At 36.3% G+C, this 13211-nt stretch overlaps 2 protein-coding genes across 4 annotated transcripts in view; one reads left to right on the plus strand and one right to left on the minus strand.

Annotated features, from left to right (window-relative positions):
* LOC147838831 (odorant receptor 131-2-like) overlaps positions 1–13211 on the minus strand; it is a 1093102-nt gene that overhangs the window by 582414 nt on the left and 497477 nt on the right. The window lies entirely within an intron of this gene.
* The window catches only part of capn5b (calpain 5b), a 72014-nt gene continuing 60627 nt past the window's right edge, over positions 1825–13211 (plus strand). For both annotated transcript variants that reach the window (XR_015520292.1, XM_087301227.1), the window contains exon 1: positions 1825–1938. The gene's annotated coding sequence lies outside the window, so the exon portion shown is untranslated. The remainder of the gene's footprint in view (positions 1939–13211) is intronic.

Consider the following 13211-nt stretch of genomic DNA (forward strand, 5'->3'; position numbering starts at 1 on the left):
ACAAGAATAAATATATGTGAATTTTATGAAAATTTAATTTTAATTTTAAAAAGAAATAATGAGGAAAAATATCACTTTTCACAGTTTGATCAAAAAGTAAAAGTACAGTGAATATTCAAAAATGTAGTGTTTAAGAGCTAAAGTAGGAGCTAAAAGAGCTAAGAGTAGGAGCTAAGCTAAAAGTGGGCCTTAAAGGTGCTGTATGTAAGTTTTTAACTCTTCTAAAGTATAAAAATACCATAATATGTTTACAGATGTTTAAGAAACATGTTAAGCGAACACTCTTGTTTATCTAAAAAACAATGCTGAAGTCAGTTATTCTGCTTTGAAAATGTGCGTTAGCGTGCAGAGAAAGGCTGTCTTTGTTTTGGGTCTTTTAACCCGCCCAATGCCAGTTTAGCCAATTATATTTTAACACTCCAGGTTGCCCATTTTATTCATTCAGTCAGAAAGGCTCTCAAAGCATGCACCCGTGACCGAAATTCAACCTTTGGTGGACAGTAGCAGACTCCGAAATGAGACGGAGATCCACATGAGGTTATAAATTAGAAAATAATATAAATATTACAAATGCAAACATTACGTGAACGGGTTACATTGTAACTGTGTGTGCTAATTTGCTAAGTGACAAGATTTGCAGTGATAAGCAATTAGGCTGTTTGCAACTGAAGAAACATGATAGAAATTTAAATACAGCCATTCAGAAGCACAGAATATGCACTTACTCGCAAAATTCTAAGGTTTATAACATAATTAATACAACAAGCCTCTTTAACATTATTAAATGTACATGCTGAATTGTGTTGGTTTTGAGTCACAGTTTTAAAGTTCAATTTCAATCAGTTTATTTTATTTATTTTATATTTATATTATCTTCTATCGTTTGCCATTGCTTTCAGAATACGGCTCAAATCACCCTTCAGGCTCGACCGTCAGGCTCTCTCCTGTTGGTCCTCAGTCTGGCAGTCTGCACTTGTGTTTGTTGTGATTCAGGAATGCAGCGCCTAGTGCAAAAACTGGGTGTCAAACTTACATACTGCACCTTTTAGCTTGAGCTGTAAACAATAATTAAACATTAGTTTGGATGTTTATTTTCAATTATTTAAATATTTTCAGTTTCTATTTATACTTCACAGTACTGATAAACTCATAGTTTGCTTATTTCAAAACATAATTCATTACATTATGATTCATTACATCGTCTTCACAAGGTCTTAAAAAGATCTTTAAAAGGCCTTAAATTCACCTTCATAGACCGGCAGAAACCCTCCTTTCATTGCCTTAGAAAAAGTTGAAATCAAGGCCAATTTTCTTGCTATTAATCAAATCATCCTCCCCATTCTCAGCATTGTATGTTATTGCAGAGAAGCGCAGGCCTGAGGCGTTTTTTCCTCCTCAGTAGTTTTACCCATCAGCTCACAGTCTCTGCTTAGTGTGTCCCTGTTTGTCTCCCTAGTGGCAAGTTAGAAATGTACACTGCCGCTGTCCATGGTGCTGACGCCTGCCTTCTCATAGCATTACATTGAGTTGCACCACGATGCTCCTGGATAATGCCACTACATCTCTGACCAAGAAAAATGACATAATGCATCGTGTATTTATTATTGCAATCACAGTGTGTGTGTGTGTGTGTGTGTGTGTGTGTGTGTGTGTGTGTGTGTGTGTGTGTGTGTGTGTGTGTGTGTGTGTGTGTGTGTGTGTGTGTGTACTGGCCATACATTGGTGTCTACCCCGCCGCACATGCTCAGAATAGGAGTCCCCCCTCCGCTCGTAGGCCCCTCCCAGACACGCGTGCGAGTGATCCGGAGCCCGGAGAGGAGCTTCAGTTGCACGGGACCGCAAGAACGTCGCTGGATCCCGGGAGGACCGGAGAGAGAGAGAGAGGGAGAGAGAGAGAGAGGTAGAGAGACACCACCGTGGGACTGGAGTTGTGCTCAGGTATTGGATTATTTCACAGGCAGCGAGGCCGTGCTGCTCTGTTATACTGGCGATGTGTGGCATCAGGTCGAATTTGACACGTTTTTTTTTTGAATGCCAGCCTGTAATTATCCGCGCAAACGAGACGAGCGCGCTGATTTATGCTGATCGTATGAAGCGCGCGAGGTAAATCTTGCCACCTGACGGGACGCGTGCTGAGGCGAGAAAATAATAACATCACGCTTGTATTTGATGGAGATTCGCGCTGGTCGCGGGCATAAATTGTCATGTGTGTGCACGGGAACTGGAAGCCTACCGCATCTTCCCGGCGCGTTTGGGTAAAGTAGCACCCAATTGTTCTTGTATAGGGAAGGAAATCACTTTCAGTCGGTAATTAGTTGTGCCCACGCCTCGCGTTTCTTATTGAGATAAGTTAGACCACCGGTTTGACAGGAGTGGGCAGTCCAGCGGTCGTTAACGGGAAGCTTTAAACCCAAACTGTTAATACAACAGAATGATCTGATAGCATGTTTTGTGGGTGGATGGATGGGAAAGCCTTATGCTGTAGTGCTGTCAGGTGTGTTATTTAGTCTTGTCGAGCTAATAGGATCAAGGATTACATTTTTTAAAGTATTTTTAACGATTTAGCTATATCTATGACTAAACTAATCTTGATGGAAGCTTATTCGATTTCCAGATCAATTAGTGGTGTTTAAAGAAGATTTATAATATATCACAAAAATACATTGCTATTACTTATTTTGAAGCCCAACTGGTAGCTGTGGCCATTAGCTTTTCAGGTGGTTGACCTGCCAGCGTTTTCTTCTAACATGACTGCCTTAAATCAGTATGGACAATACCTAGAAGGGTTGTTGGTGGTGGTTTACCATCATATAACCACCATAGACCTGCTGGAAAGCAGCTAACATTACGAATTTCCTTCTGGGCTTGTAAACTTGACTTTACTATTGTGGCTAGTTCCAACTAATTTAATTATATTGGGTCTAATATGGTATAATTATAATTAGCTAGTTGTCAGGTTGCCATATTCAGAAAAGCATTTTGATTAGGTTAACCATGTAGTATATTGGTTTAGCAGCTAATGGTCATCTTAGAATGTCTAGATACCAAAATATTAGTAAACTAATTTACTGCTCTAACAAGTTTACTAATACTATTACCTGCCTGACTGTACTTAGTAGGTTGTGACTAACTGACCAGTCACTTTACTTAACAAATAAAGAATAGAAAACAGATTGACCACATTAAATAAGTATGATCAATTGGTAGCTGACATTTTTTAATTCATTGATGAGCTAATTTTTATACTATATTTTTATATCCTTCTTATAATGTAAAAAATGCTGTATTCCACACAACTCCTTCATGTTGTCCCAACATAAATCGATTGTTAACTTGTTTTTGTTTTTACAGATTAAAGTGGATTGAACACAAAACAATTAAGTTACCCCCCCCAAAAAAAATTGTTGATTCAGCTCATTTTATATAAGTAGTTTGACTAAGTCTGTACAAAACAGTCATTATGTCCTAAAAAAATGGTACCTTCTAATATTCATTCATTCAGTTTCTTTTCGACTTAGTCCCTTAATCTGTTATTTAACTAGTTTATTACTTACATTTGTTCTGTAGCTGACCTTACTGACCACCATAATGAGATGATCCACTAGTAGCTTGTTTGATATATGTCCAAGATTATTTATAAATAAAATAGTTAACATATATCATATACCGTGGCCAGTTTCTAACTTTGATCAGATCTTTAGCTGGTAGATCTTTAGCTGGTATACTAGTCTAAGATGATCATCTATCTTTAGCTGGTATACCAGCTAAAGATGATCATCTTAGACTAATTAGATATTGGCCACAGTTTTATAAATGTCAACCACCATCTTAAATTGTACTTAAAAGCAGGGTTTGTATACATTGCTAGTTTACAAGTCAAACTAGCTCAAAAGCACTTCTAATTATTCTCTAATTTGCAGACATACAGTAGTGGCTGTTTTGTAACTTAAGAGGGCTCAACAAACTACATAATTAAAAAAAAACACTTATCAGTCATACTTGTTTAATGTGCTTAATGGACAAATCAGTCAATAATTGTTATCGAAACCTACAGTAAGCAATAAAAGGAGTTGATATCGTTTAAGTATATAGTTTTTGTAAATTTGTGACATTATTTTTGTTGCATTAAATTAATAATCCTATTCAGAAATGATTGTATTTCTTAAATCATACTATAAAATATGAGCTACTGATAAAAACAAAAAAAAAACATTGGTGATGAAATAAGTGTTATTTCGATTGAGAAGTAGCCCTTTCAACTCTGACTGCTGTACATTTTGAATTAATTTAGCGTATTTATTCAGCAGTGACTATATTCTGCATGCTGTCTGAGTGTTCTTTTCCGGTCGTGGAGTGTTTGGGTGACTGTGTGTGTACAGTATTTCTGTTTAGACCATATACTACATGTATTCATGAGAAGGCTGCAGTGACGCAGCTGGGATACCCTGAAATGGTGATTATCGGCAAGGGGAGGGGAGGGTTTCATCAAGCTCTCTGGTGCACTGTTTCTCTGCCAGCTCTTCAGTGAGGCCTCACGATTTTTCTCCATCCACCGCCACAGGAAAATTTCAGGATTTCCTATACCATGCATTTTCTTCAGATACTCGGTTCTCTGGATCTCCCTTGATTTTTTTCACATTAAGCGCAATGCTTAATCGAGCCGAGACCATAAACCTCTTCATTCCACTACCCCGCTTGTAAACTTTTATGAGCTTGTGCTGCATCAATGGGGTGTGAGAGAGAGTCAAAAGGCCTTTGTTTGTCTGTCAACTAGCACTTTATGTGTCAGTCATTTGGCTTTGGTTTAAAAGGGTAAGTTCACTTTCAGAATAAAAGAAAACATTTTGATCAGAAATTTAAAAAATGAGATTAGAAATGAGGTTTTTGAGTTAAACCTGTAGGGATTTTTTCATATAGTGGACTCATATAGTGCTCAGTGGATTAAACATCGAAACTACCATTTTAATGCAGCAGCTTCATAGAGTTGTAAAAATTCCATTTAAGAAATACAGATCTCACGATACAGTGCAACAATCTGTCATTGTCTTAAAAACACTTGTTTTAATTATATACTTTTAACCACAAATGCTTGCATCCAAAAGTTATTGGCAGTCAGTGGAGCTTTTGTGGTTGAAGGGATAGTTCACCCGAAAACCAAAATGTTATTTATTATCCCTCCTGTGGTTTTAAACCTTTTGAGTTTCTTCTGTTGAACACAAAAGAAGATATTTTGAAGAATGCTGATTGCATTCTATTGAATGCTGATTGCATTTAAAGTATATATGAGCCATATCACACGAGTAACAGTGCAATGTTGCTGTATATCGGCACTGGTGGGAGGAGTGCGTTAAGCGAGTGCCTTATCGTCCCATATACAGTCAATATGTGACAATATACAGTCACATCGCACTGCTACACATGTGATATTGTGTTTATTCAACAGTTCGATAGCATAATCATGTATGTAAAATAGAAAATCAAACACGGAGAGTCTAAAACCCCTTTTGTATTAGGAATTTCTTTCTTCCACCATTCATTCACATCTGCAGCGGATGTCAGAACAGCAGAAGCTGTTACTAATTCACCAACATCACTTTTGAGCTAGTATTTGAATGATTCTCCAGTGTAATGTCTAAAGTGATGACAAAACAGGTGATTTCGCTGCGTTTTAGGATTATAAGGCTGAACAGTATGAAATGCCATCAATCTACAGAGATATCTTCCAACAGTATTACAGTCTACAGTATTGCTCTGTTGCAATCGCGATATCACAATAATTACCCCCCCCCCCCCCCCCCCAAAAAAAAGCAACAAAATCACAACCAGATTGGTGTTGTGTTTGCGATAAGCAAAAATGCTAAACACATACAGGCATTTCTTCTTTCTTTCTGCCAACACACACATTCCAACACACACTCAATACACTACAACTATATGGTATAAATACAGCACTACAACATACAAAAGAGAGAGATATCAGCATAGAATATCACTTACCTGTTTAATAATGATTTGATCGGCTGTAGTTAGAATTTATGCTGTATTTTTCTTCCTCTAAAGGTTTTTTATGCGGTCTCTGTCTCCATCTTGTGGATGGACAACGTCAACTGTCTTTGCTCAGTATGGCAGGCTAATGGCCAACGACGCTCTGTCTCTCAGACATTTTTAATATTTTAAAATAAGCACCATCCTTTGAATAAACTATATTGTTGTAATCTAAACAACCACATTCTTGACTAAAAAAACCCTCAAAAGTACATTATGTTGCACAACAGCAGCAATATTTGTCAAACTGTAGAGTGTCCTCTGCTTGTTGCTGTATATGGGCGGAGTAATACACATTAGTGATGGGTCGTTTATGAACGATTCGTTCTTTTGAACAAATCTTCAATATGACTTGGGAACTACGAGTCCTCTCAGGGAGTGATTTGTTCATCCGCACGTGTGCACATTTGTGCAGGTGGTATTGTTCATTCCAAGTCTTTTGAGTCGTTCATCGCAGAAAGGCAGAAGCCAATCATATGCGTTTAGAGCCGAAAAAAGAATTGATCCGTTCATCTCTCGAGTCCTCTATCGGGTCTGAGTCATTCATTCCTCACGGGCCAATCATATGCGTTTAGAGACGGAAAAAGAATTGAACCGTTCATCTCTCGAGTCCTCGGGTTTGAGTCATTCTGTCATGTGATGAACGAATGACTAATTATGTACTAATTACTAACTAATTATCATGGCTCCTATAGACTTAGACTATGTACATTGGTTAAGATTATATGTGACTGTCCGTGTAACGTGAACGAAGCACTGACATTTGAAGACAGGAAGTGGTGAGCTGAGCAAAGAACCAACAATACCTTCATAGACAAAAGAGCAGGTGAACATTGAATTATTATTTTCTCCTTCTTATGGTATTTTATTTATGACTTATTTGTCGAGTGATCAACCTTTTGGGCTAGTTGTAGATGTGTTTGGAAGCAATTTGTAACATTTTAATAATATTTTGGCAAATTGAACCAAATGAGTGAAATGACTCGAAAAAAGATTTGTTCATTTTGATGAACGAGACTGAAAGATCTGAGTCAGTAAAATGATCCGAACTTCCCATCGCTAATACACATGGATGAATAGAAGGTGCGAGTTATGTTACTGGTAGAATATTGCAGGGCTTTCAACCAATCAGATTCAAGAACCAGACACAACTGTTGTATAAAAATATTTATTTTCTTTTTTTAAGAACATTATTAAATGCTCTCGTTGCATTGAAACTGCAGTTTCCAACCACTAGGCACAATAAAAGTCCACTACATGGTGAAAAATCCTGCATGTTTTCTCACAAAATTCTTGGTTCCTTTTCAGCTGAAGTAAGAAAGAAATGAACATCATGGAATGAGTAAATTATCATAAAACATTCATTCTGGAATTGAACTGATTCTAAGCATTGCACAGATGCATGTGATAATCTTGGTCAGTTCTAATGTTTGCTATCTCAAATTCCTTAGCATTTCTTACACTACCTGTTTCCTGTGATGAGGTTTTTGAGGAGGATTTTTATTTGTATTCATTATTTTTTGGTTTGGTGGTCTCAGTGATGAGATGAGGCCAGGCACCATCTGCTGTGCTGGCTGTCCAACTGCACTGTTTCTATTTCCCCAGGTGCTCCAGTCAAGTGTACTGTACAGACACAGAGTTTCCAGTGCAAAATCATGTGTTCATGAGTTCAACAGTGAGATTATTTAATGCTTTTTAAAGGAATGTTAAGGGTTCAGTGTTTCTTAGTTGAGTTGTGGCTCAATGTTGAATATCACAAAAATTTATTTTCAGTTCCTCTGTTTTTTTGGGGGAAAAAGCTGAAGAGAACGGAAATTATTTCAATAAATGATAGGATATTTTTATTGATACTGATGTTTTAAGTTGTTTTGATATGGACAAATGTCTATATTTGGATAAATATACACTTATCGGCCACTTTATTAGGTACACTTGTCCAACTGCTCGTTAATTTCTAATCAGCCAATCAAATGAATGCATTTAGGCATGTAGACATAGTCAAGACGATCTGCTGCAGTTCAAACCAAGCATCAGAATGAAGAAATGTAATTAAAGAGACTTCGAACAGGGCGTGGTTGTTGGTGCCAGATAGGCTGGTCTGAGTATTTCAGAAACTGCTGATCTACTGGGATTTTCACGCACAATCATCTCTAGGTTTTACAGAGAATGGTCTGAAAAGAGAAGAAATATTCAGTGAGCGACAGTTCTGTGAGTGAAAATTCCTTGTTAATGCCAGAGGTCAGAGGAGAATGGCCAGACTGGTTTGATCTGATAGAAAGGCAACAGTAACTCAGTGGTTAGCACTGTTGCGTCACAGCAAGAACAACACTTTTTTGAGTCCCAGCTGAACAAGTTGGCATTTCTTTGCGGAGTTTGCTTTTTCTCCCTGTGTTCGCGTGGGTTTCTACCGGTTGCTTCGCTTTCCCCTACAGTCCAAAGACATGCGCTGTAGGTGAATTGAACAAGCTGAATTGGCTGTAGTGTATGTGTATGAATGAGTGTGTATGGATGTTTCCCAGTACTAGGTTGCAGCTGGAGGGCATATGCTGGATAAGTTGGCGGTTCATTCCCCTGATGAATAAAGGGACTAAGCTGAAGGAAATTGAATGAAAATGTATTTTCTTTAAGCTAGTTCCAAAGGCATCATTTATCCTTTTTTACTTGAGGTTTTTCATAATTTATTTTATTTGAGCTATTATTTTAGGTAAAGAAATGCTTTTAATAGTTTTAGTTGTGTATAAATGAGTAATATGCCACACATTCTTCGGCCATTTTTAAGTTTAAGGTGTAAACTGGATGATTACATTTTATTTCAGTTATTTGCAAATATTTTTTGATAATAATAATTTGTTGTTTTAAGTTTTACATCTAATATTTGTTTTATTTATTCTTTTAGGTAAACATGTAAACCAAGGCACCATTTCTAACTTTTGTTTACAATTCATAAGGTCAAGGTCAACTTTATTTATTTAGCACCTTAAAAAATCAGTTAGAAAGACAAGACAATATAAGCTACAATCAAATTTAAAAAGTAAAAATAGATTTTAAAAATAGATATATTTTCTCTAAAAAAAATTTATATCAATAGGCCAGACTAAAGATGGAATTTTTTAAATACTTTGATTATAAGGATTTTACGTACAACAGAAATAACAAACAAAATTTAGTGTTACACAGTAAGTAGACATCCAAAAATTTCTATAAGGTGATGTGTCAGTCAGTTTTCATGAAGGGTGCTGGATTTGGATAGAGCAAGTTTCAGGTCTAAGTATCCAAGAAAGGGTTCCCAGGTAGCAAAGAATTTTTTGTTGGAATTGGACCTGATAAATCTGAGCCTTTCCAAGTGGATATCGGAGGCCATATCCATTAACCAGGTTCGAAAAGAAGGGGGTAAAGGAGATTTACAGTTTTTTTACTATTAGCCGCTTGGCTGCAGTCATGCCTAGAGTAAGGGCTTGTTGTAGATGTTTTAGAAGGGTGAGTGAGTGTTCTGAAAGAAGACGTAGGTTTTGACAGATTTTTTTTTTAAAAACACTTAATGTAGATGAAGCTCAAATGTCTAGAGTTATTGTTTTGAAGCGTAGAAGTTATATTAAGTTTATATTATTTTTATTTCTTCATTTATAATCTAATAATCAATTTATTTCCACTTTTATTTTATAAAATAAAATGTTTTAGTTTTAGTTTTGTGATAAGCAACATTATGCCTCAAATGCATCACATGAACATTCCTTTAATGAACATTTTGTTGTTTCTTCAACATGCAAGTATAATGTCGTTGTTATCATTGTCAAATAATGAGATCATCAAGAACCTTCATCCCACATTTGCTGACTTGATATTGCGTGACCATATAATGGAGCTGTTATCATCCGAAGTCTCCAGCCTTTATGTTTCCCCTGCAGAGCCATGGAAATGTGGCTGTAGAATGACATAAGCTGGCGTTTTTTGTCATTAGCGCGCAGAGAATGGACAGAAAGCTGAAGACATAATTAATCTTCCTGAAGGTCTGCAAGTGGAGATGAATAATTCACAGCGGCTCCGCAAAACTGGCCTCTGAGTGAGCCGTGATTGACAGACTGGCCATGCATTTCAGACAAGTCCATGGAAATGTGGAGGGAAACGGACAGAGTGATCCTTTTTTGTAGATTTGGATAAGATGTTCTCAAGTTTTGCTCATCTGAGCTACGTTCAAAGTCTTGAATAGATCTTATAGGCTCATTCATTCAAAAAAAGGTCAAGTTCCAATTGGTTCAAGCTGTTTTAGGGGCTTAAAACCAGCTACGCTTTATAAAAGTTTCTTTCAAATGCTGTTTCAACTCAAATTGGTAAAATATGGAAACTCAACTCTTGTGTTTGTCCATAATTTACGAAGTTTTGGACTGAAGCATCTAGGCATTTTTACAGTTTTGTTCTCCTTCAAGTTAGACTTGTTTACTACTCTAACATGTTTTAGCTGATCAAAGATGGTCAGTTGCAGATTTAGTGGCATCTCTGAATAAGAGACTCCGTATACGTTTTTGTTCTCAGGTTTTGCTCATCTAAACAACATTCAAACTCTTGAATAAATCACATAGACTCATTCAGTTAAAAAAATGAAGTTCAAGTTGTTCTATGAGCTAATGGACATATTGAATTAACTAAAAACCCAATGACTGCATTAAATGTCTTGAGTTTGTCCATATTTTTTAAAGCTTTAGATTGAAGCAGCCCACCATTCTTTAGATTATACCATGTTTCAAAAAATGACTGATGCCAAAACATGCTTGTGGGGTACAGTACCATTTAGATGCTTTGTTTTCTGGTTCAAGATAATCTTGTTAGTCGTCCTTCTTGGGTAAAACCAGCTACCATGTCTCAATACTTTATACTGTCTGTCTTTGAGATGATAATATGAAAACATATGAATCAGATTTAATAAATATAACCAAGTGGTAGCTGCTGTGTTTTCTTGTTTAAGTTGTTTTATGCGTTAATGGCTAGAAACCAGCTAAGACTAGCTACCTGTACAACAGTACTACTGTTCCAAAGCACATGCTACCAACGGAATGTTGCTTTTTTTTTAGCCAGGTTGGTAAACATGATTAGTTAACTACTATAACAAGCTTACTAGTTCTGATCTATCTGGTCGAAGTTTGTCCATTTTGGATATTTGCTGGCTAATAGGTCACTTTGTTGTAATAAAGACAGCTTGAGCACAGTATACATGTTCCCACCAAGCAATTTTGTGTTTAAAAGTTATCCAATATACATCCAAATATAGTCTTCACAAAAAAGGGGCTGAATTTGTGAATATCAAAAATAGTCTGTTTTTAGACTATTGTTTGACATTTATTAGATTTTTACTGACAACTAAATTTAGCCTTTATTTAGCCTAGATTTTTAATCTTTGGATGTCTATTAGATGTTTTTCGTCAATGATTGGTTATGCAAACTTTAACTACTTTCTCTAAAATATTAAAGTGTTTTTAGCAATTTTATCTTGCACATATATGCAGACATTCTCACATCGAGTTTCTGAGTTCTCTCAGCCTTCAGATCGAGTTTGTTTTACCGAGGTAATCTGGAAACAAGTTTAGTGCTGCGAATACAAAAAAGCCCAGGCTTTCTAATTTAAATTACTTGATTTAATTAATGCTTAAAAGACTTAATTAATGCTTCACTGTAATTTTTGTATTACAAACCTCTGTCGCATATTTGCTAATTTTTTATTATGTCATTATTTTGTCTCGAGTATCTCATTTTTCCTTGGTGGTGATATGCTTTCATTTTCTCCGTCTCACTCGCGGCAAGTTTAGGCGAAGAAGTGTTTGATAAGAAACCCATGGCTAGATTTAAAAGATAGCTTAATATTACAAAATAAAATATAATTTGATCCTATTAATGTCATAACGAATGCCTAATAATTTTGAAATTTATAAGATAAGGAATGTTGTTATGGCAACACTTATGACTGCTTTGGGAAATAACACTCACCGTAGACGTCACAGGATGAAAGATCGTGAAGGAATGTGTAGTCTGGCACATTTGTTACCCACGACAAGATTGTATCAAGACAAAATCGCATAATCTGACATAGTGACTTTTGTAACCAACAATAAAATGTGATCTGATCTGACCGGGGCTTTAGACTGGCTAAAACCAGCTACCATGTCCCCTAAAACTGCAGATGTCTAATAGACATCAAAGTATAGTCTTCACTAAAAATAAAACGCTACATTTGGGCTTTTAAGGGTATGTCTAGACATCACTACATTAGTCCAAAAAATAGTTTCATTTTGAACTAATATTATTAGATATCTATTAAATTTTTACAGACAGCCCAAATTTAGCCTTTAATTAGCAAGGTGTTTATGTTTGGACGTCTATTAGATGTCTGTTTTCTGGGTCTGGTTGTTTTATTGAATTATGAACCAATGGCCATCTTTGACTGGCTAAAACCAGCTACTGTACCATGTCCCTAAAAACTGCCAATGTCTAGAGATGTTACAAATATGGCTAATTTACTACTCTAACTTGATCTGTTCTAACTTATCTATGATAATCAGTTGCAGATTTAGTGGTGTCTCTGACTAAGATGTTCTCATGTTTTGCTGAGCTGAACTACTTTCAATCTCTAGGATAGCTCTTATAGACCCCTTCAATCAAAAAAATTAAAATAAAAAAATTGTATTGCCCAGTCAATTTGACACGCTCATCCCAGCAGACATAGGTTTCACATTGTCTCTTTCTGAGATGAATAGAGCGCTGTAATGATATGTTCCAGTTCAGGCTAGATTGAAAGCTGAGAGTGAGAGCAGCATGGAGTCACAGTGACATGGTTGTTGGGCAGGTACAGTTCCTGCTGCTCCACTTCATCTCGTCCTGCCAGCAGAGTAAATGTGTCCTGTAGATTAGCGAGTCTAGAAGGATGAGTTACTTACAGCCTATCAAATAAAGTGCTTTCATTGTGATCCTATTTGTTTTACGTGCCAAGTCTTGTGTTTTAAGATTCTTGCTATTTCATTGGTTCTGGGAAGGTGTACACATTTGTGATTGTTTAAGTGATTGGTAAGTGTTTTTTATTTTTTTTTATTTTTTTGAAAGTTTCTTGAGCTCAGCCTGCAATAATTTGATCAAAATACAGCAGAAATAGTCCTATTATGAAATATTATCAAAACATTTAA

This window comes from Danio rerio, chromosome 21, assembly GCF_052040795.2.
Source record: "Danio rerio strain M-AB ecotype USA chromosome 21, GRCz13ab, whole genome shotgun sequence".
Taxonomy (NCBI): Eukaryota; Metazoa; Chordata; class Actinopteri; order Cypriniformes; family Danionidae; genus Danio; species Danio rerio.